The sequence below is a fragment of the Rana temporaria genome, chromosome 3 (assembly GCF_905171775.1).
Source record: "Rana temporaria chromosome 3, aRanTem1.1, whole genome shotgun sequence".
NCBI lineage: Eukaryota > Metazoa > Chordata > Amphibia > Anura > Ranidae > Rana > Rana temporaria.
The window spans coordinates 173,115,863-173,136,830 of NC_053491.1; the positions used below are offsets into that span (position 1 = coordinate 173,115,863).

At 42.4% G+C, this 20,968-nt stretch overlaps 1 protein-coding gene across 1 annotated transcript in view; it reads left to right on the forward strand.

Moving 5' to 3' along the window:
- Positions 1 to 20,968, forward strand: part of IMMP2L (inner mitochondrial membrane peptidase subunit 2) — a 1,177,970-nt gene that overhangs the window by 646,259 nt on the left and 510,743 nt on the right. The gene's annotated exons all lie outside the window — the stretch shown is intronic.

Below are 20,968 nucleotides of genomic sequence, written 5' to 3' on the forward strand. Positions count from 1 at the left end.
TGTCATTCTTATCTTTTTGGAAAATCTGCCTGTCCACAGAAACCATGTCCTCACTGTACTCCAGTGCCTTAGAGAGAAAAATCTCTATGCCAAGCTGGAGAAATGTTCCTTTGAATGTTCTGAGGTCCTATTTCTAGGATGCTTTGTCTCAGGCTTGGGTCTTCGTATGGATCCTGGGAAAGTCTTAGCAATTACCAACTGGCCTCTTCCTGCTAGCCTCAAGGCCACACAGCGCTTTCTTGGCTTCACAAATTAGTATAGGCAGTTCATAAGGAATTACTCTTCCATTGTCACGCCTATTATCGCTTTAACCAAGAAGGGTGCTAATGCCAAAGACTGGCCCCCCCGAAGCTGTCTCTGCGTTTCACGATCTGAAATAGGCCTTTGTCTCTGGACCTCTCTTGAGGAGACCAAACCCTGGGGAAGCATTCTTTATTGAAGTGTACGCTTCTTCAGTGGGGGTGGGAGCAGTGCTTCTTCAACTCTTTTAGAAAAGACGTCAACCATGTGCGTTCTTTTCCAAAAAAAATTCCCAGGAAGAGCGAAATTATGCCATCGGCGACCGGGAACTTCTCGCAATCAAATTGGCGCTAAAAGAGTGGCGTCATCTTTTGGAAGGTTCCCCTCACTCCATAACGATCTTCACCGATCACAAGAATCTACAGTACTTACAGAATGCTAAATGTCTGAATCCCAGACAGGCCAGGTAGAGTCTCTTCTTTTCCCGTTTTAATTTCACGATTATGTACAAACCTGGTTCCTGCAATGGTCGGGCTGATGCGCTCTCTAGGTCCTTTGACACTTTGGACAAGGAGCCCACACCTGAACCTGAGCCGATCATCCCAACTTCATGCATTGTTGCCCATTCTACCACCCTGGACTCAAAAATTCCTCCTGGTAAGACCTTTGTCCCCACTGAGCTAAGATCCTTAATTGAGGACATGATTCCAAGGTGGCGGGCCCCGCTGGATTCCTCCGGTCCTTCTTACTCATCAGTCGTCACTATTGGTGGTCTAATTTCCGCTCAGAGGTCAAAGACTATGTCAAGGCTTGTCATGTCTGTGCTCAGTCTAAATCCTCCACACAAGCTCCTGCTTGTCTCCTCATGCCCTTGCCCAGGAGCCCTGGGCTCATATTGCCATGGATTTTATTACTGATCTCCCACTGTCTGAAGGTAATACGATCATTTGGGTGGTAGTCGATCGGTTCTCCAAGATGGCTAATTTTGTTCCCCTTCCTGGTCTTCCTTCTGCTCCTGCCTTGGTTCCCATTTTCATTCGAGAAATGTTACGCCTCCATGGGGTTCCTTCTCATATTGTTTCCGACAGGTGTGTTTAATTTACGTCTCGTTTCTGGAGAGCCTTTTGCAAATCCCTCAATATTGCCTTGGATTTTTCCTCTTCTTACCGTCAATCCAATGGGCAGACTGAGAGGGTTAATCAAGAGTTAGAGGTTTTTCTTCGCACCTTAGTCTCTGCTCATCATGACGATTGGTTCTCTCTACTTCCGTGGGCGGAATTTTCTCATAACAATCATGTAAATACCAGTTCGCAGAAAACACCCTGTTTCTCCGTTTATGGAAGACATCCTCAACTTCCGCTTCCCATGACCTGTTCTCCGGATATCCCAACCTTGGCTTCAGCTCAGGAGTCCTTCAATTCTATCTGGAGTGACGTTCATGATTCCCTCCGGGCAGCTGCCGACAAATTCAAAGGCTTTGCTGACGGCCGCAGGCGTAAACCGCCTTCTCTTCAGCCAGGGGACAAAGTTTGGCTCTCCACCAGGAACATCAATCTCCGGGTTCCTTCTCTGAAGTTTGCTCCAAGATTCATTGGTCCATATACTATAACTTCTAAACTGAATCCGGTTTGAATCTGGTCTCTGTGGATAATCAGGAATACAAGGTCAGTCAAGTTCTGGATTTCCGACTCTGTAGAGGCGCTCTTCAGTACCTTGTTCATTGGAAAGGGTTTGGCCCTGAGGAGAGGTCTTGGGTCCCTGCATCTCAGGTCTTTGCACCTCATCTGTTAAAAAAGTTTCATCTGAAGTTTCCCTCTTAACCCAGACCCAGGCAGGGAAGGGGGAGGCCTCGTAAGAGGGAGGGTACTGTCATGGACATGCAATAATGTCTGGCAGCTTACCTTCCCCTCATGTGTCCATTAGAGGCCTGACTCTCTTCTGGCTGCCCTTTTATCATCTCTCCTCCCTGTATGGCCCCACCCCAGGCCATCCAAGGAAGTCTATATTAACTGTTGCACTGCAGGTCTGCTTTGCTGTTCAACTTTGTTAGCTTGTTCCTGTCTGCCGTGTGCTACGTTTTCCTTTCTGTGTATCAATTTTGTCTCGTGTCTGATTACTCCTGTTTGCCTGTGACCCTGACATTTTGGCCTGTCCCTTGGTTACCCTTGTCTGCCTGTTGCCCCCAACCTCGACTTACCCATCACTATCCCTTGCGTCCTCAGTGACTGCTTCCCCGCTCTACCTACGGAGCATGACCCCAAGGGCCGCGACCTGGGTTCAGTTGCAGCGAAGGCCATCCTCACCACTAGAGGCTCTGGTGAACACCTGCTGGACCTTAGACTCCGCGCCCTGGGGAATCTTGGGTTCACGTTTCCTGTCCATCCGCAGCAGTCTGCTATTGGGTTCACTACCTTTTCGGTGCACCCCAGTCTCCATTGGGGTGCATTTGTCACCACGCCACAGCTAACCTGACAGGAAGTCTATTCCACATCTTACTGTGAAGAAGCCCTCCTACAGACATATAGAGTGCTTTCTTGTCCGCTGGAATGACTTGAAAATTATTAAAGTGGATGTGAACCCTCACATATACACAGTAAAGTGAACAGCCTCAGATGATACACAGGGATGAATAAATTCTAATTTGAAGTTTGCCTACCGCCATGTACACCCCCCTTCCCCTGCACACACAGCACAGTTGGCAATCTGTACCAAATTCAACTTGTCAGGATTGTTACATATATTTTTACTGTTAAAGGTGGATGTATAGATGGCATACATGATATAAAAAGCAAAAATACTAGTTCACTGCTTGAGTCATGTCCTGAGTCATTGTGCTGAATCTATAAATACATTTTCCATAGTGCTGTAACATAATCTAGTCTGATTTTCTTTGTTTTCCACATAACCTTCAGCAACCACATTTTCAGTTAGCTCAGTTTTTTACATGTTTAGATATATGTGAAAACAAGCATTACTTAACCACTTTAGCCCCGGGCCTGTTTTTCAGAGTCGGTGTTTACGAGACAAAACCATTTTTTTTTGCTAGAAAATTACTTAAAACCCCCAAACATTATATATTTTTTTTTCTAACACCCTAGAGAATAAAATGGAAGTCATTGCAATACTTTTTGTCACACCGTATTTGCGCAGCGGTCTTACAAGCGCACTTTTTTTGGAAAAAATTCACTTTTTTAAATGAAAAAATAAGACAACAATAAATTTGGCCCAATTTTTTTATATATTGTGAAAGATAATGTTACGCCGAGTAAAATGATACCCAACATGTCACGCTTAAAAATTTCGCCCGCTCGTGGCATGGCGTCAAACTTTTACCCTTAAAAATCTTGATAGGCGACGTTTAAAAAATTCTACAGGTTGCATTTTTTGAGTTACAGAGTAGGCCTAGGGCTAAAATTAATGCTCTCGCTCTAACGATCGCGGCGATACCTCACTTGTGTGGTTTGAATACCGTTTTCATATGTCGGCGCTACTCGCGTATACGTTCGCTTCTACGCGCGAGCTCGTCGGGACGGGGCGCTTTAAAAAAATTTTTTTTGCTTTTCGCATTTATTTTTATTTATTTTACAATTTTTAACACTGAAAATAAAAAAAAATTAAAAATTATCACTTTTATTCCTATTACAAGGAATGTAAACATCCCTTGTAATAGAAAAAAGCATGACAGGTCCTCTTAAATATGGGATCTGGGGTCAAAAAGACCTCAGATCTCATATTTAGGCTTAAATGCAAAACAAAAAAAAAAAATTTGGAAATGTCATTTTTTCAAATGACAAAAAAAAAAAATGTTTCTTTAAGACGCTGGGCGGGACTGACGTTTTGACGTCACTTCCGCCCAGCGGAGCTATGGGGACGGGCGAAGGAGATTTTTCCTTCAGTCTCGTCCCCGCTCAGCTGCCGGATGGTCGCGATCTCCTCCGCCGCTACCGACGGCTCCGGTAAGCGGCGGAGGGCGCGGGACAGCGGCGGGAGGGGGGGGGCCCCTCTCCCGCCACCGATAACGGCGATCTCGCGGCGGATTCGCCGCGGAGACCGCCATTATCGTTACACGGCCGCCCACAGAAGAGATGAATATCTCGATTGTAGCAGCAGCTGCTACCGTTACCGAGATATTCATCTCTAAAGTGATGACGTATAACGGCGGTGGGCGGTTGGCAAGTAGTTAATTTTGTCCTGTTTGCTACTATTTACAAAAATGTAAAGGTCCATACTGAATGTATGCTCAAGATACCTTTTTATTAGTAAGTAGGGATGAGCTTCGTATTCGAGTCAAACTCATGTTCGACTCGAACATTGTATGTTTGATCATTCGTCGAATTACGAACATTTTGGGCCGTTGGTGCCAAATTCGAGTTGCGTTTCACGGCCCATAATTCACTGCCACATCGCAGTGCATTTCTGGCTGATGTTTGCCCAAGCATGCACTATGACCCGCATGCTCGGCCAATCACAGCTTGCAATAAACGGAGAGCCATAATTGGCCAAAGCCAAGGTGGCTTTGGCCAATTATGGCTCAGGAGGTTTAGTACACGCCCCACACTATAAAAGACTGCCTGCAGGTTGGCCTTGTGTAGTGTGTTGCGGTGGTTAAAAGAGAGAAGACAGAAAGATAGAGAGAGTGAGTGTCATTTTTAGTAGGTAGATAGAGCAGGCAGGCAGGCTAGTCAGTTAAAATTAGTGTGTAGAGGATATATATGCATCCCAGGTGTTGTATATATATTTATACACTGTATAGTTTAGCTAGATCTGCATGTCCTAATTTACTGGCAGGCAGGTGATTGTGCTAGCTGCAGTATTCTCACATGGTGTACTGCCTGTGTCCTCTGCAGTGTGCATCTAAAGCTACGTGGTGTGTACTGCCTGTGTCCTCTGCAGTGTGTACCTAAAGCTACGTGGTGTGTACTGCCTGTGTCCTCTGCCGTGTGCACCTAAAGCTATGTGGTGTGTACTGCCTGTGTCCTCTGCAGTGTGCACCTAAAGCTATTTGGTGTGTACTGCCTGTGTCCTCTGCAGTGTGCACCTAAAGCTACGTGGTGTGTACTGCCTGTGTCCTCTGCAGTGTGCACCTAAAGCTATGTGGTGTGTGTACTGCCTGTGTCCTCTGCTGTGTGCACCTAAAGCTACGTGGTGTGTGTACTGCCCGTGTCCTCTGCAGTGTGCACCTAAAGCTACGTGGTGTGTGTACTGTCTGTGTCTGTGCTATTTTTCTCAATGATTTTCATCCATATTGCAGTGACCAGACATTACATTAAAGCCGCAAGAAGTTTTAAATTACTTTTTTCTTATAGTAATCTCATTTTGTGCAGGGACAGTTCATAAACACTTCACAGGCATACTATAGACACCCAGCAGGTACGATATTTAACTGCTTGCCGACCAGCCGCTGCAGTTATATGGCGGCAGGTCGGCTCTGCTGGGCGAGAGCACGTAGCTATACGTTACCTCGCAGAGCAGCCAATAGGGGCACGCGTGCGCTGCCAGAGGAGCGCACGCCCCCCGCTCGCCCCTGACGTCGACGTGCGTGCCCGGCGGTCGCGATCACCGCCGGGCACCCGCGATCGCTCATTACAGAGCAAGAACCGGGAGCTGTGTGTGTAAACACACAGCTCCCGGTCCTGTCAGGGGGGGAAATGACCTATTGTCTGTTCATACAATGTATGAACAGCGATTTGTCATTTCTGTCAGTCCACCCCCCCTTGAGTTAGAACACACCCAGGGAACATGATTAACTCCTTCCTCGCCCCCTACTGTGAACCCCTTCACTGCCAGTGGCATTTTTATAGTAATCAATGCATTTTTATAGCACTGATCGCTTTAAAAATGCCAATGGTCCCAAAAATGTGTCAAAAGTGTCCGAAGTGTCCGCCATAATGTCGCAGTACTGATAAAAATTGCCAATCGCCGCCATTACTAGTAAAAAAAAAAATATTAAGAAAAATGCCATAAAACTATCCCCTATTTGTAAACGCTATAACTTTTGTGCAAACCAATCAATAAATGCTTATTGCGATTTTTTTTTACAAAAAATATGTAGACGAATACGTATCGGCCTAAACTGAGGAAAAAATATTTTTTTTATATATTTTTGGGGGATATTTATTATAGCAAAAAGTAAAAAATATATATTTTTTTCAAAATTGTCGCTCTATTTTTGTTTATAGCGCAAAAACTAAAAACCACAGAGGTGATCAAATACCACCAAAAGAAAGCTCTATCTTTGGGAAAAAAAAGACGCCAATTTTGTTTGGGAGCCATGTCGCACGACCGCGCAATTGTCAGTTAAAGCGACGCAGTGCCGAATCACAAAAAGTGGCCTGGTCTTTAACCAGCAATATGGTCCGGGGGGTTAAGTGGTTAAAGGAATTTTTCATTTTTTTTTCACTTTAAGCATCATTAAAATAACTGCTCCAGAATAAAAGACCGTTTTTAAAACTTTTTTTCCATTGATACATGTTCCCTGGGGCAAGACCGGGTTCTCAAAGATGTTTTACGACAATAACTTGCATATTAGGCTTTAAAATTAGCACTTTTGAATTTGAACGTTCGAGTGCCATAGACGTCAATGGGGTTCTAAATGTTCGCGCGAACGGTCGGTCCGTTCGAAGGTTCTGGCTAATCCCTATTAGTAAAGAACAAATAAATGTGCTTTATTTATTCACCAATAACATTTACGTTATGGGGATCATTTACTAAATGCAAATAGGCTGTTCACATTGCAAGGGAAGTTTCACTGTGCATGAGAAGTTTCCCCAGAGTTTAGTAAATGTGGTGCAATTTCACTTTGCAAAGACTACCCAAACGTGTGCAAAGAAAAAGAAAAATAACTGCATTTTTGCTTGCCCATGATTGGATGATGGAGGTAAGCAGATCTGTCATGATCACTTAGTGCCCCTGTTCCTCTTTCCAGCACCCCAGTGTTGGCTGTTGCTTTTCCTCTGTCTGTGTTTACCTGCAAGATAATTGATCTGATCAGTCACCTGCTTGTGATAGAGACACTTACCAGCATTTTGTTCATGATCAAGCCTCCCGTTTGTCTGCCTTGCTTTGCTGTTGGATTTCCCTGTGTATGACCCAGATCAGATATTGGATTATCCCCTGAACTCCGCCTGCCTTATTACCTATCCCGTCATTGGATCTGATATTGGACTATTCACTGAACTCAGCCTGCCATATTACCTGGACCGTCTTAGAACCACGCTATCTGTCTGCTAAACTGCATGTAGTCTGTTTGCTCTGTTTGCATCTGCCCTAGTGTGGTGAGCAGGCGCTATTGCATTGTGTATAAGTCCTGGGGGCAACCAAGTACCGGTAGGCCTGCTTCTCTTAATAGAAAGGGGGCTGCTATAGGTGAGTAGCTAGCTGTAGTGTCTGACCACCTGCATTGAGGTAGACATGACATTTGTGACAAGATCTTCATCTCATTCACTGAGTTCTGGGAATAATTCCCTTGCAAAATGCTCTTATAAAGTGAACAGTCCATTTTCCTATAGCAAATCAACCCCTTTGACTTTACTGTGAAGTTGAAAGCAAAAGCAGATTCATGATGAGATGAGTAAGTGTTGTATATCTCTGCTGACTCCTCCAATAGAAAGCCTCAAGGGAAAATTTTAAGTGTGGTGGATTATTAAGTACCATGTACTTTTATTTTGTAGTTTTGGCGAATAATAGTCCAGATGCAATTTTCCTTAACTTTCTTCTGTACACTGTTGCAAACTTTTGTTTCCACAGCCTGTTTTAGTTTACACACTGACCTTGTATTGCTACATGAAATAGTCCTATCTTTTAAGATGATCCTGGTATATATTTTTGTCTGCCAGGTTTTATGCCGCGTACACACGATCAGTCCATCCGATGAGAACGGACCGATGGACCGTTTTCATCGGTTAACCGATGAAGCTGACTGATGGTCCGTCGTGCCTACAGACCATCGGTTAAAAAAACGATCATGTCAGAACGCGGTGACGTAAAACACAACGACGTGCTGAAAAAAACGAAGTTCAATGCTTCCAAGCATGCGTCGACTTGATTCTGAGCATGCGTGGATTTTTAACCGATGGTTGTGCCTACTAACGATCGTTTTTTAACTATTGGTTAGGAATCCATCGGTTAAATTTAAAACAAGTTGGCTTTTTTTTAACCAATGGACAGATAACCAATGGCGCCCACACACGATCGGTTTTGACCGATGAAAACGGTCCATCAGACCATTCTCATCGGTTTAACCGATCGTGTGTACGGGGCATTAGTTTAAATTATTTTTCTGTCATGAGCTATGTTAGTAGTGCACTCCTCATCGCCCACATTGTCTTAAAGAGCTTCTCGCCTCACGAGCAGCATAGAACCATTCTCTATTATGCTTCTTTCATCTGCTCTGCAGGGGGCAGTCAGCAAAGATTGAATAAATGACCTTGTCTCCTCTTGATTCTTCTTGACAGTGGTGAATATTGAGTGTGCTATACCAGAAAAGAGTTCCAACAGGGATCAATCAATAACTTGCTGTTTGTTTTATATTAAAACAGTGGGCTTTATTCATAATACTTTAGCATAACATGAGCAATATGATATGGTTCCATCAAACCACTGAATAATATTCCTGCCACATGTCCAGGCTGCAATCTAATGCCTCGTACACACAACTCGTACACACAAGCCGAGAAAAACAGTCGTGTGTATGTTTTTCGTCGAGAAAACTGTCGTGGATCACAACGAGAAAAAAAGAGAACATGCTCTATTTTTTCTCATCAGGAGTCTCAATTTTCTCGTTGTGGTTCTCGTCGGGCTGGTTTACGACGAGACACGTTTGTGTGAATGCTTAAAAACCTGCGCATGCTCAGAATAAAGTATGAGACGGAAGCGCACCTTCGGTAAAAGTATCATTCGTAATGGAGATAGCACATTCGTCACGCTGTAACAGATTAAAAAGCGCAAATCGCCTCTCACCAAACTTTTACTTAACGCGCGGTAACATGAGATTAGCAAAAGCAGCCCCTAGGGTGGCGCCAGTGGAATAGAACTTCCCCTTTATAGTGCCGTCGTACGTGTTGTACGTCACCGCGTTTGAGAACGACGAGATTTTGTCTCGACAGTGTGTATTCAAGGAAAGCTTGACAAGAATCTTGTCAAGCTTGACAAGAACCTCGTCGAGGAAAACAATGTTTCTTCTACGAAGATATTCTTGGTCGTGTGTACGAGGCCTATGGCCACGTTCACATGGGAGTTTAGATTGCAGTGGTTTTTTTTTTATGTTGGTATCCTAAGAATTCTCCATATGAGTGAATTGGCTGTGGATAGTTGTGTAATGCACATTATATTACATGTGTTTAGGTTTGGCAATTAGACAAAAGTAGGCACACCAAGCAAGGCGTTGACCATTCTGTATGTGGCCTCCCATGGGCTCATAGTCTTGTTTCAACGGGAATCTTAATGAGTTACCAATATTGGGCATGTGAACAAGGCATATCCCCTGTTCACACCCCGATATTTGTGATGCATTATGTAATTTAACATTCAGATACAGCACCAATGGGTTTACATTGTCCAGTGTGTATATGTCTATTGATTTCTAATGGGAACTTGTTTCTGGAAACCATGTAAATTAGAAAATTAGTAGACACATACACTAATGGATTTGTTATCCAGTGTGTATGTGGCATTCCATTTTGTGCATAATTCTGATTTGCTCATGGATCATGATGCCTCACCATATTATGCATGTGAACAAGGCATAGTGAGTGCATCCAGCTATAAACTCATATAGCCTAAATACCTTTTGTCAGCTTTTGTATGCTATGGTAATCAACGGTTATCCGGCAAGAGTTGACAAATAAAAACCGCCAACTGTCGCTGAATGCCTAATGATAATAATTATCTATATGCACCCTATTACACTGCTCCATAGGGATTTACGGGGTCTATTTTCCCACCATGCCCAGATGGAGAAATACCAAAATGGAAACTCATGTCACACAGATGTAGCCTGGATCTGTTAACTTCAAATCCTATTGTTATGCATAAATAATTATATAGTTAGGCTGAAAAAACAAAACAAAAAAAACAAGCATTTTTAGTTGAACCAATAGAAAAAGTAAATATTTAAACATAATATTTTAACCGTATTTTAACCCTTATCAAAGCAATCAAAAGTAATAAAAAATAGTGGCACTAAATGATTAAACACAATTTAGCATAAATGCTCATTCAACATTACTGTGAGCAAATTGTGAAAATTAACATAATATCACCCAGTGACAAGTGAAAAACCTAATGTATGTACAAAAAAGTCCATAAAATAATCCAGTGAATCTTTGTTCAATGTAGTATCCTCCTATTTCATCCATCACACCAGTGTGCAAGTGACTCCACTCCCTTCTGGAAACGCACTCACCAGATTCCAACGCCTACCACTCGTGTTAGGCTGAGGCACTTTTAAACCACACAGAAAGGGTTAACCAAATATCCAATATCCGTGTATATAAGGGATCTCTCCACATGTAAATGAATAAAGGTGCTCCAATAGTGTGATAACGTTTAAACCAGTTTAATAAAAACACTTAAAATCTTCAACCTTTAAACTTACATTCAAACTTTCAAAGCCAGCAAAAAATGAATATCACAGTAAGTCTTCGAATAGATAGCACAGTGGTGAACTTCAGTCACAGCAGACCTGAGGTATGCAGGCGTTATCTCACTCTCACCCACTCCACGGTGCCGGATCACAGTATCGGATCTTCACTTCCTGGTTTGGCATCCTGTGTCGCATGTCGGTGAATCTTGGTGTAGGATGCCAAACCAGGAAGTAGAGATCTGATACTGTCATCATGAGCTGTGCTGTGCCCATCATGTGTATGAGTTCTAAAATTACTGCAGACACACTTGCTTTAAAAACTAAAGGAAAATGAATTAAAGTGCCTGCTGGTGTGCTTCCTATGGAAACCCAGCTAATTTCTTGACATTAACCACTTGAGGACCGCCGCACGACCATATACATTAACAAAATGGCATGGCTGGGCACAAGAGCGTACATGTATGTCCCCTTTAAGAGCCCAGCCGTGGGTCACGCAGCGCCCCTCCAGCGACGCGCTCGTGACCCGGTCCTCTCCTTCGTGACCATCCCCGTGGGAACAGTGGACTCGATCGCCGTCGGTGTCCTGCGTTCGGGTCACATAGAGAAAGAATGGGGAGAGGTAAGTGTAAACAAACCTCTCCCCGTGCTTCCTAGTGTGGCTGTCACTGATCGTCTGTTCCCTGTGTTAGGGAACAACGATCAGTGACATCACACGCACAGCCACACCCCCCCCACAGTAAGACCACTCCCTTAGGGCACACTTAACCCTTACAGTTCCCCCTCCCGGTTAACCCCTTCACTGCCAGTGTCATTTTCACAGTAAGACAATCAATAAACGCAAATCAATCAATAAACGCTTATTGCGAGAAGAATTGTAGAAGAATACGTATCGGCCTAAACTGAGGGAAAAAAAATATATATATTTTTTGAGGATATTTATTATAACAAAAAGTAAAAAATATTGCAACAACGTTTTTTTCCTGACGAGAATCAGGGCCGTGTGTACAGGGCTTAACAGTCCTTTCACACAAGCATCATCACTTCCTTCACAAAAATTGCTTAGAAAATGCATGAAAACTGAATCCTTTATATCAGTTTACATCAGTTTGTGCATCCATTTTTTTCTTAGTTGAAGAAAATTTTGTGGACAAAAGTATTACCTAAAATATGTTTATTGTCTAAAAATAGATGTAAATGGAACAGACGTACAGTGCCTTGAAAAAGTATTTATATCCCTTGAAATGTTCCACATTTTGTCATGTTACAACCAAGAACATAATTGTATTTTATTGGGATTTTATGTGATAGACCAAGACAAAGTGGCTCATATTTGTGAAGTAGAAGGAAAATGATAAATGGTTTTCATTTTTTTTTTACAAATAAATATCTGAAAAGTGTGGTGTGCATTTGTATTATGCCCCCCTTACTCTGATACCCCTAACTAAAATCTAGTGGAACCAATTGCCTTCAGAAGTCACTGAATTAGTAAATAGAGTCCATCTGTGTGTAATTTAATCTGAGTATAAATACAGCTGTTCTGTGAAGCCCTCAGAGGATTTTTAGAGAACCTTAGTAAACAAACAGCATCACAAAGGCCAATGAACACACCAGACAGGTCAGGGATAAAGTTGTGGAGTAGTTTAAAGCAAGGTTAGGTTATAAAAAATATTCCAAGCTTTGAACATCTTACAGAGCACTGTTCAATCCATCATCCGAAAACAGAAATAGTATGGCACAAACCTACCAAGACATGGCCGCCCACCTAAACTGACAGGCTGGGCAAGGAGAGCATTATTCAGAGAAGCAGCCAAGAGGCCCATGGTAGCCGGTGGAGGAGCTTCAGAGATCCACAGTTTAAGAGGGAGAATCTATCCACAGAAGAAATATTTGTTGTGCACTACACAAATCTGACCTTTATGGAAGAGTGGCAAGAAGAAGGCCATTGTTGAAAGAAAGCCATAAGCAGTTTTGTTAGCAGTGGTGGACACAGCACACATGTGGAGGAAGGTGCTCTGGTCATTTTACTTTTGGCCTAAAAGAAAAACACTATGTGTGACGGAAAACTAATAATGCACTACACACACTGAGCACACCATCCCCACCATGAAACATGGTGGTTGCAGCATCATGTTGGGGGGATGCTTTTCTTCAGCAGGAACAGGGAAGCTGTCAGAGTTGATGAGAAGATGGATGCAGCCAAATACAGGGCAATCTTAGAAGAAAACCTGTTAGTCTGCAAAAGACTTCAGACTGGGGCGGAGGTTTACCTTACAGCAAGACAACAACTCTAAACATACAGCGAGAGCTACAATGGAATGGTTTGGATCAAAGCATATTCATGTGTTAGAATAGCACAGTCAAAGCCTAGACCTAAATCCAATTGAGAATCTGTGGCAAGACTTGAAAATGACTCTTCAGACATGCTCTCCATCCAATCTGACAAGGCTTGAGCTTTTTTGCAATGAAGACATGGCAAACATGTCACTCTCTAGATGTGCAAAGCTGGTAGAGACATACCCAGAAAGACTTGCAGCTGTAATTGCAGTGAAAGTTGGTTCTACAAAATATGAATTTAGGGGGACTGAATACAAATGCACCCTACACTTTTCAATTATTTATTTGTAAATAATTTTGAAAAACATTCCTTGTTTTTCTTTTTCTTCACAATTATGTGCCAGTTTGTGTTGGTCTATCACATAAAATGTACTTTTTTTGTAACATGACAAAATGTGGAAAATTTCAAGGATATGAATACTTTTTCAATGCACTGTAAATGGACAACATCCAGTTACATCTGAAAAAACAAATAAGGAGCCAAACCGTTTCCATTTTTTTTCTGCAGACATAAAACAGTCTTGGATGCAAATTGATTTTAATGGATGTAAGTCTGTTTATATGCTCCTGCTTATAGACATACATTGTAATTCATTCTGGGTCTGTTTGAAAAACCGACAGATGGATCCAGATTGAATGCGCGTGTGAAAGGACCCGTATGCAAATTGCTGTAATAGTGTAGACTTTTTTTGTTTCTTTTTTTTTTCTGACTGACTAGCACTTTAGATGTGCCAGGAAGTGTTTGTTTTGTATTGTTCTGTGAAATTCTCTGTATAAAAATACATTGGCTGGAGTAGTGGGCATTTTTTGTTTTGCTTGCTGGAATGGACAGAGCATGCCCAACTTCAAGTTTGAGTTTATTTAAATAATTTTTAACTTTCCATGTGTTTTAAAAACATTGATTTAATAAGTTTTCCCCTCTGAATTCTCCTTTGACCCTGTTCACCCAGCATTATGCAATCTTTTCCTGTGAGCCCGTACTGTCACTTAAACACTCACAATGCCTGAATAAAGATATGTATTCTCTATGGAGGAAGCTGAAGTTGGGCAGCATCCTATAATAAGCTCTGCAGTGCTGATGTCTGTTGTTGGCATGGGGTAATATTCTAAGCTAAAAATAAACTTGCAAACCTTCTGTGCAGTATGGCCCAGATTCACAGCCGAGATACTCCGTCGTATCTCAGATATTCCGTCGTATCTCTCAGAGTATCTATGCGACTGATTCATAGAATCAGTTACGCATAGATAGCCCTTAGATCCGACAGGGGTAATTGTTTTACACTGTCGGATCTTAGGATGCAATACCGCGGCCGCCGCTGGGGGGAGTTTGCGTCGTGTATGCAAATTAGGAGTTACGGCGATCCACAACGTTTTTTGCGTTCGCTACGTCGCTGCTAGTCTAGTTTCCCGTCGCAAAGTTAGTCGTCGTTTTTGGTGCCCTAACTTTAGACAGCACACGTATGTGCTGTATAAAGTATGGCCGTCGTTCCCGCGTCGAAATTTAAATTTTTTTCCTTCTTGCGTAAGACGTCCAGGAATACGGAAGTACGCTACGCACGTCGCAGTTCGAAAAAATTATGTCACTTCGCGCAAAGCACGGCCGGAAATTCAAAAGGGAGCATGCGCAGTAGGTCCGGCACGGGAGCGCGCCTAATTTAAATGGCACACGCCCCTTTGAATTACGCGGGCTTACGCCGGAGGCCGCCAGCGTAAGTTTTCTCGCAAGTGCTTTGTGAATCAGGCACTTGCTATGAAAACTTGCGGCGGTGTAACGTATCTACGATACGTTACGCCGCTGCGATTATACGTGAATCTGGGCCTAAGTTCTGGTATTTCATGAGGGCTGAAATGGTTATTGTATTTGTCTGTGTTTTTTTTTTTTTACCGTGAAAGGATACATGCCCATCTGTACCTCCTACATGCCAATCTGTGCCACATACATGCCTCATACATGGCCATCTGTGCCTCATACATGTCCATCAGTGCCTCATACATGCCCATCTATGCCGCAAACATGCCTCATACATGCCCATCTGTTCTGCATACATTCCTCATATATGCCCATATGTGCCTCATACAAGCCCATCTGTGCCTCACACATTTCCATTCATGCCTCATACATGTCCATCCATACCTCATACATGCCCATCTGTGCCGCAAACATGTCTCATACATGCCCATCCATGCCTCATACATGGCCATCTGTGCCGCATACATGCCTCATACATGGTAAGTACATAAGTGAATAACACCGTAAATTCCTGCGCAAAAAATTAATAACTACAAATGAAAATGAGTGAACGTTAGAGGTTGCTGCTCTCAAAATGTGCCTTTAAATATGTGGTCAAGAAAAGAGCGCTAACTTGTGCTATACTGATACATCATTCTTAGTTTCTGGTAATTTTAGCAAATTGGTCATTTTCCTTCATACATTTTGGTCACAATTTATACTGCTACATATCTTTGGTAAAAAATAATCCAAATCAGTATATATTATTTGGTATATTATTTATTATTTGGTATATTAGTTAGCAAAATACCAATTTGCTAAATTTTATAACAGAAACTAAGAAAACATTTTTTTTTTTTTTTACAATTTTTCTTGTCTTTTTCCATTTATTGCACAAAAAAGTGGTGATTAAATACCACCAAAAGAAAGCTCCATTTGTGTGAAAAAAAGTACAAAAATGTTATATGGGTAAAATGTTGCATGACAGAGTAATTGTGATTCAAAATGTGAGAGCACGTATCCCAGGCGATCGCCTACAGGGAGGGGCTGCCAAAAGGCGATATGACGTATCGCCTTAGCAGCCCCTCGGCGGAAGGAGGAAGTGGGACAGGAAGTTCAACTGCTCCTGAAGCCCCCATTCCCCCTAATAAAAATTACATGCCAAATGTGGCATGTAAGGGGGCGAGGAGTGGATTAAGCGGAAGTTCCACTTTTGGGTGGAACTCCGCTTTAACATTCCTCCTGCCCAGAAACAGGAAAACATTTCCATCCTTTGCCTTTGTCGTTTCTATTTACTGTGCTTGAAAATGGACGTCAATTTGTATTCATTAACCAATAGAAAATTGAACGATCCTCTCAAAAACAAAAGTCACTGATATATGGCCAACTTTAGTAATATCAAAAATTACTTTTAGGTAAATATAATGAAGCACTCAGTTAAAGGACACAATGGTTATCCTTAAACACAAACTTGATTCGGATTTATCTTTCAAGTATAGATTGCTCAAAAACATGATCGGAGTAAAATCCACCTTTTTCAGGAAATGTCTGCTGAAAAAAGAACATCATATTGATTCATTTCTCCTATCATGCACAGTAGTTTAGAGTTTAAATATTAAAGAAACCAAGAGCAGATCATAAAAATCAGCTTACAACAGCACAGTATAATGATAGCAAAAACCTTAATTACATTTTCCATAAAAAAAAAGACCATTCTGAATGAGGCAAGACAACTGTAGTATTAGCAGCAAGTCAAACATACATGAACCATCCTGCAAATTATTGCTCCTTGACATTTAGATGTTGTGCATATATATTGTTTCCTTATAAATATTTCATTAGCAGAGGACTAAAGGAATGTTGCATTTATGTATAAAACTGGGCAGTGGTTCTTTATGGGATAACTGAACATGCTTACCTAATGAATTGCTTGGCTTCATTGCTTTTTAAAATTAAAAGCATAAGATTGATTTTCTTTCTTTGTGTGTAGCCTTATCTGACAAAGTAAGCACACAATTAGCTCTTAATTAATGTTAGCAACATCTATGAACAATATAAAAGGTGATGAGGAAAAGATTGTTTTTTTTACTACACAGAGTGAGCATTTTGTTCATTATAATTTCTTATATTATTGGAGCAAATAGTAATGCATTATAATATTTCCCTGGCACCTGATATCAGCCACATTGTTGTGGTAATACTTATACATAAAAAAAAAGTAAGTGACCGCTATGGGAGTGGCTAGCCTCCTTTTACATGATGGCAATGCTGAGATGTTGGCGCAGAAGTCAACATTACTACATTCTAGTGCAGTGATGGCAAACCTATGGCACGCGTGCCACAGCTGGCACACAGAGCCCTCTCTGTGGGCACACCAGGACGGCGTATCTGTGGCTGCCGCAGCCTTTTTTATAATATTGATGAGTCTGATGACTCTATTTATCACCACTGTTCAGTCTCTACTCCTACCTAGGCTGTACATGCCTGTGTAGGTCCAGCCGGGGCGCAGTTTCACCCACTCGTCCTGACTCCTGCGCAGTCATCTCTGAGGGAGGGGCTGGGAGTCTCTTTGTGGAATGCCAGACAGCACGGGTAATGGTGGGAGAACAGGATGACAGACTGCAGAGGAACCAACTGGAAGGCAGCTTGCCTCAAGTCCAAGGAGCTGACTGAGTCGTCTGTGTCTGCTGAGAGTGAGACTCTGAGACTGTGGAGCAGAGTAAGTCAACTTGTTTAATGCGCAGTGTGTACTCACTGGTCACTGGAGTGGACTTAACACCTCAGCAATAGCCATGGACAGTCACAGGAGGGAGGAACTGGGTGGTCTGGACTGGCACTGGGGCCTGCCTGGGGGTCAGTGCAGTGGCCGCCCCAGCGTGGGAGAAAAAGCACAGAGCCTAGGAGGAGGAGGAAACAAGGAAAGAAGGTGCTGCTGGCCTGGGTACCTACCTAGGTGTATTAGCATGCAAGATGAATAATTATATATTAATGATTGCATGAACTCATTCAGGAAAACATGGGCTTCTGCATCACTAGTGTAGATTTGCAGAAGCAGCAGGTCTGTTTAATGCAGTGCCAAGCAAAGCAGTGTGTCTGTAGTCTCTGATCCACTCTTGTAGTATGTCTGCGGTCTCTGGCCATTTACTGTAGTATGTCTGATGGGAGAGCAAAAACCCTGATCAAAGATGGAGAGGAAAGGAGGCTGAGTGTGAGCAGATGGAGGCTCCCATTGAGGTAAACTAAGGGACAGGGACTGCGCTTGAGGTGACATATGCTGTCTAACAGTATACCACAAGCAGTCTTTGTATAAATGTTATTTTAAATGTATTTGTACTTGTAGAACTATGGTTTTAATTTGAAATGTACCTTTGTGTCCTTCACTAAGGTCTGTACTTTGAAAAATGTCCACCACGGCCTTGGCCCGTGCCAATCCCTGCACTGACTGGTGTTTGTCTCTTTCATGTCTTTTGAAAAAAAATATTGCTTTTGTGTTGCAGTTTGGGCACTAATGCCGCGTACATTCATTTTCCGGCATGAAAAAAACTTTGTTTTAAAAAAAATGTCATTTAAAATGATCGTGTGTGGGCTACACATCATTTTTCGGCTTCTGAAAAACGGCAATTTTTTTTTCCGAGCATGCTGCATTTTTTAACAACGTTTTAAACAATGTCGTTTTTCGGGTTGTAAAAAATGATCGTGTGTGGGCTAAAACGACGTTAAAAACCTGCGCATGCTAAAAGCAAGTTATGAGACGGGAGCGCTCGTACTGGTAAAACTACCGTTCATAATGAAGTAAGCACATTAATCACGCTGTAACAGACAGAAAATGGCGAATCTTTTACTAACACGGAATCAGCTAAAGCAGCCCCAAGGGTGGCGTCATCCGCAAGGAACTTCCCCTTTATAGTGCCGTCGTATGTGTTATACGTCACCACGCTTTGCTAGAGCATTTTTAAAAAACAATGGTGTGTGAGCAACGTTGTTTTAATGATGAAGTTGGAAAAACATTGTTTTTTTCTACATGCCGAAAAACTTTGAAAAATTATCGTGTGTACCCGGCATCAGGCTCAAAAAGGCTTGCCATCACTGTTCTAGTATATTCATCAGCCTTTATGCAACTTTGTAACAATTCAGCAATAAGTGACCTTACACAAATTTTACTGGCAGGATCAAGTGGTAAAATGCTTAAAAAGAAGCTGCTGACATATTTAGCCTTCAACGTAGGACAATTTAAGTTTTTTTTGCATTTACACCTACAATTTAACATTTTGGATAGCGTGACTTTGCTAGCAAATATAAGGCAGATTGGAAGGAAGTCCAATGCAAAACAGCAGTTTGTAGAAATAATGAACTAAAATGTACATCTTGGTCCAGTTGACTTTTGGGTTGATGATTGGTATTTCACCCAACAGTTTCTTAAATATCTCTGTGGCAAGATCTTGCTCCTAGGGTCACTAGAAGATGGAAGGAATCAGTGGTCATTGGTTAATGCACTAACAACTAGCCTTAAAGTAAAAGTATGAGCAAAAAGAAAAAAAAAATCATATATTAAAAAAAAAAAAAATCTGATGTGTTAATGCGAATGACAGACTGCATCATACAGTATATGTAATTTAGTATTCATTGCCATAGGCTAAAATTGGAAAATCCACAATAATATCATCTGTCAGAATTTTTTTAAATCATACTAGCATGTTAGTTTGTTTTCTTTAAATCTGTTTTATTTGAGGCCATTTTAAATAATGGGTTTTAAAATTATTGTTATTTTACTGGTGTAACCATATTCATATTGATTATCTATGTACCATCATTAAATGGTTTTACTGGAGGCATTGATGATGGATAAAAATCATGGAACTGCCAGGCTACTGCTTACTACCAACACACAAACCTTATTGTTCAGGGATCAATCACTGTCACAGCTATTGGATGAATCTAACCAGTGGCGGCTGGTGCTCAAAATTTTTGGGGGGGCGCAAATGAAAAAAAAAAAAAAAAAAACAATTGCAGCCTCACTGTACCTATCAATTGTCACCACTGTGCCATGCCATCAAAACGCAACCACTGTGCCATCAAAACGCAGCCACCGTGCCATTAAAATGCAGCCACTGTGCCATCAAAACGCAGCCACTGTGCCATGCCATCAAAACACAGCCACTGTGCCATACCATCAAACGCAGCTACTGTGCCATCAATTCTCACCACTATGCCATCAAACACAGCCACTGTGCCCCCAATTGTTGCCACTGTGCCCCCAATTGTTGCCACTGTGCCCCCAATTGTCACCACTGTGCCCCCAATTGTCACCACTGTGCCCCCAATTGTTGCCACTGTGCCCCAAATTGTTGCCACTGTGCCCCCACTTGTAGCCACTATGCCCCCACTTGTAGCCACTGTGCCCCCACTTGTAGCCACCGTGCCCAGTACCCCCCCTGGTACTTACCTTTATGACTTCTACGTCCCTCGATGTCCCTCGTCCCGCCCTCGATGACGCTTCAGCCAATCAGGTTACCTGATTGGCTGAGACGCCTGTCAGTCTTATCCTCGGACGTACGACCTGTACGTCCCGAGGATGAGCTTCAGGAAGCCGACTACAGCCTCAGGGCTGTACTCGGACAGCTGGCCGCTGGCCCTGATAGGCACTTCCACACAGCCAGTCAGCTGCCGCTATTCAGCTGATCTGCGCTCAACTTCCGGCCAGCTGAATAGTGGGCGGCAGCGGCGAAAATATACAGATTCATACAGTGTATGAATCTGTATATTTTACTGGCTGTGAGCGAGCCAGAGGGGGCGGCGCTCCTGCGTCCCTATGGACGCACCGCCACTGAATCTAACTAATCCGGTCATGGGGATGACCTGCGTGTGTGTGTGTGTGTATAGCTACACACATGTATAGTTATGTATAGTTGTAGATAACTGTGCGTGTGTCAGTGTATATTCAGTGTGTATATGTTTATACTGTATATACAGTATAGAAAAAGAGAACCCTCCTCGATTGGGACTTTATGGACAACAACCACACACAAATAAGCAAAAATATTTATTGTTGGAACATAAAATAAATCGACCATTTAAACATGAAA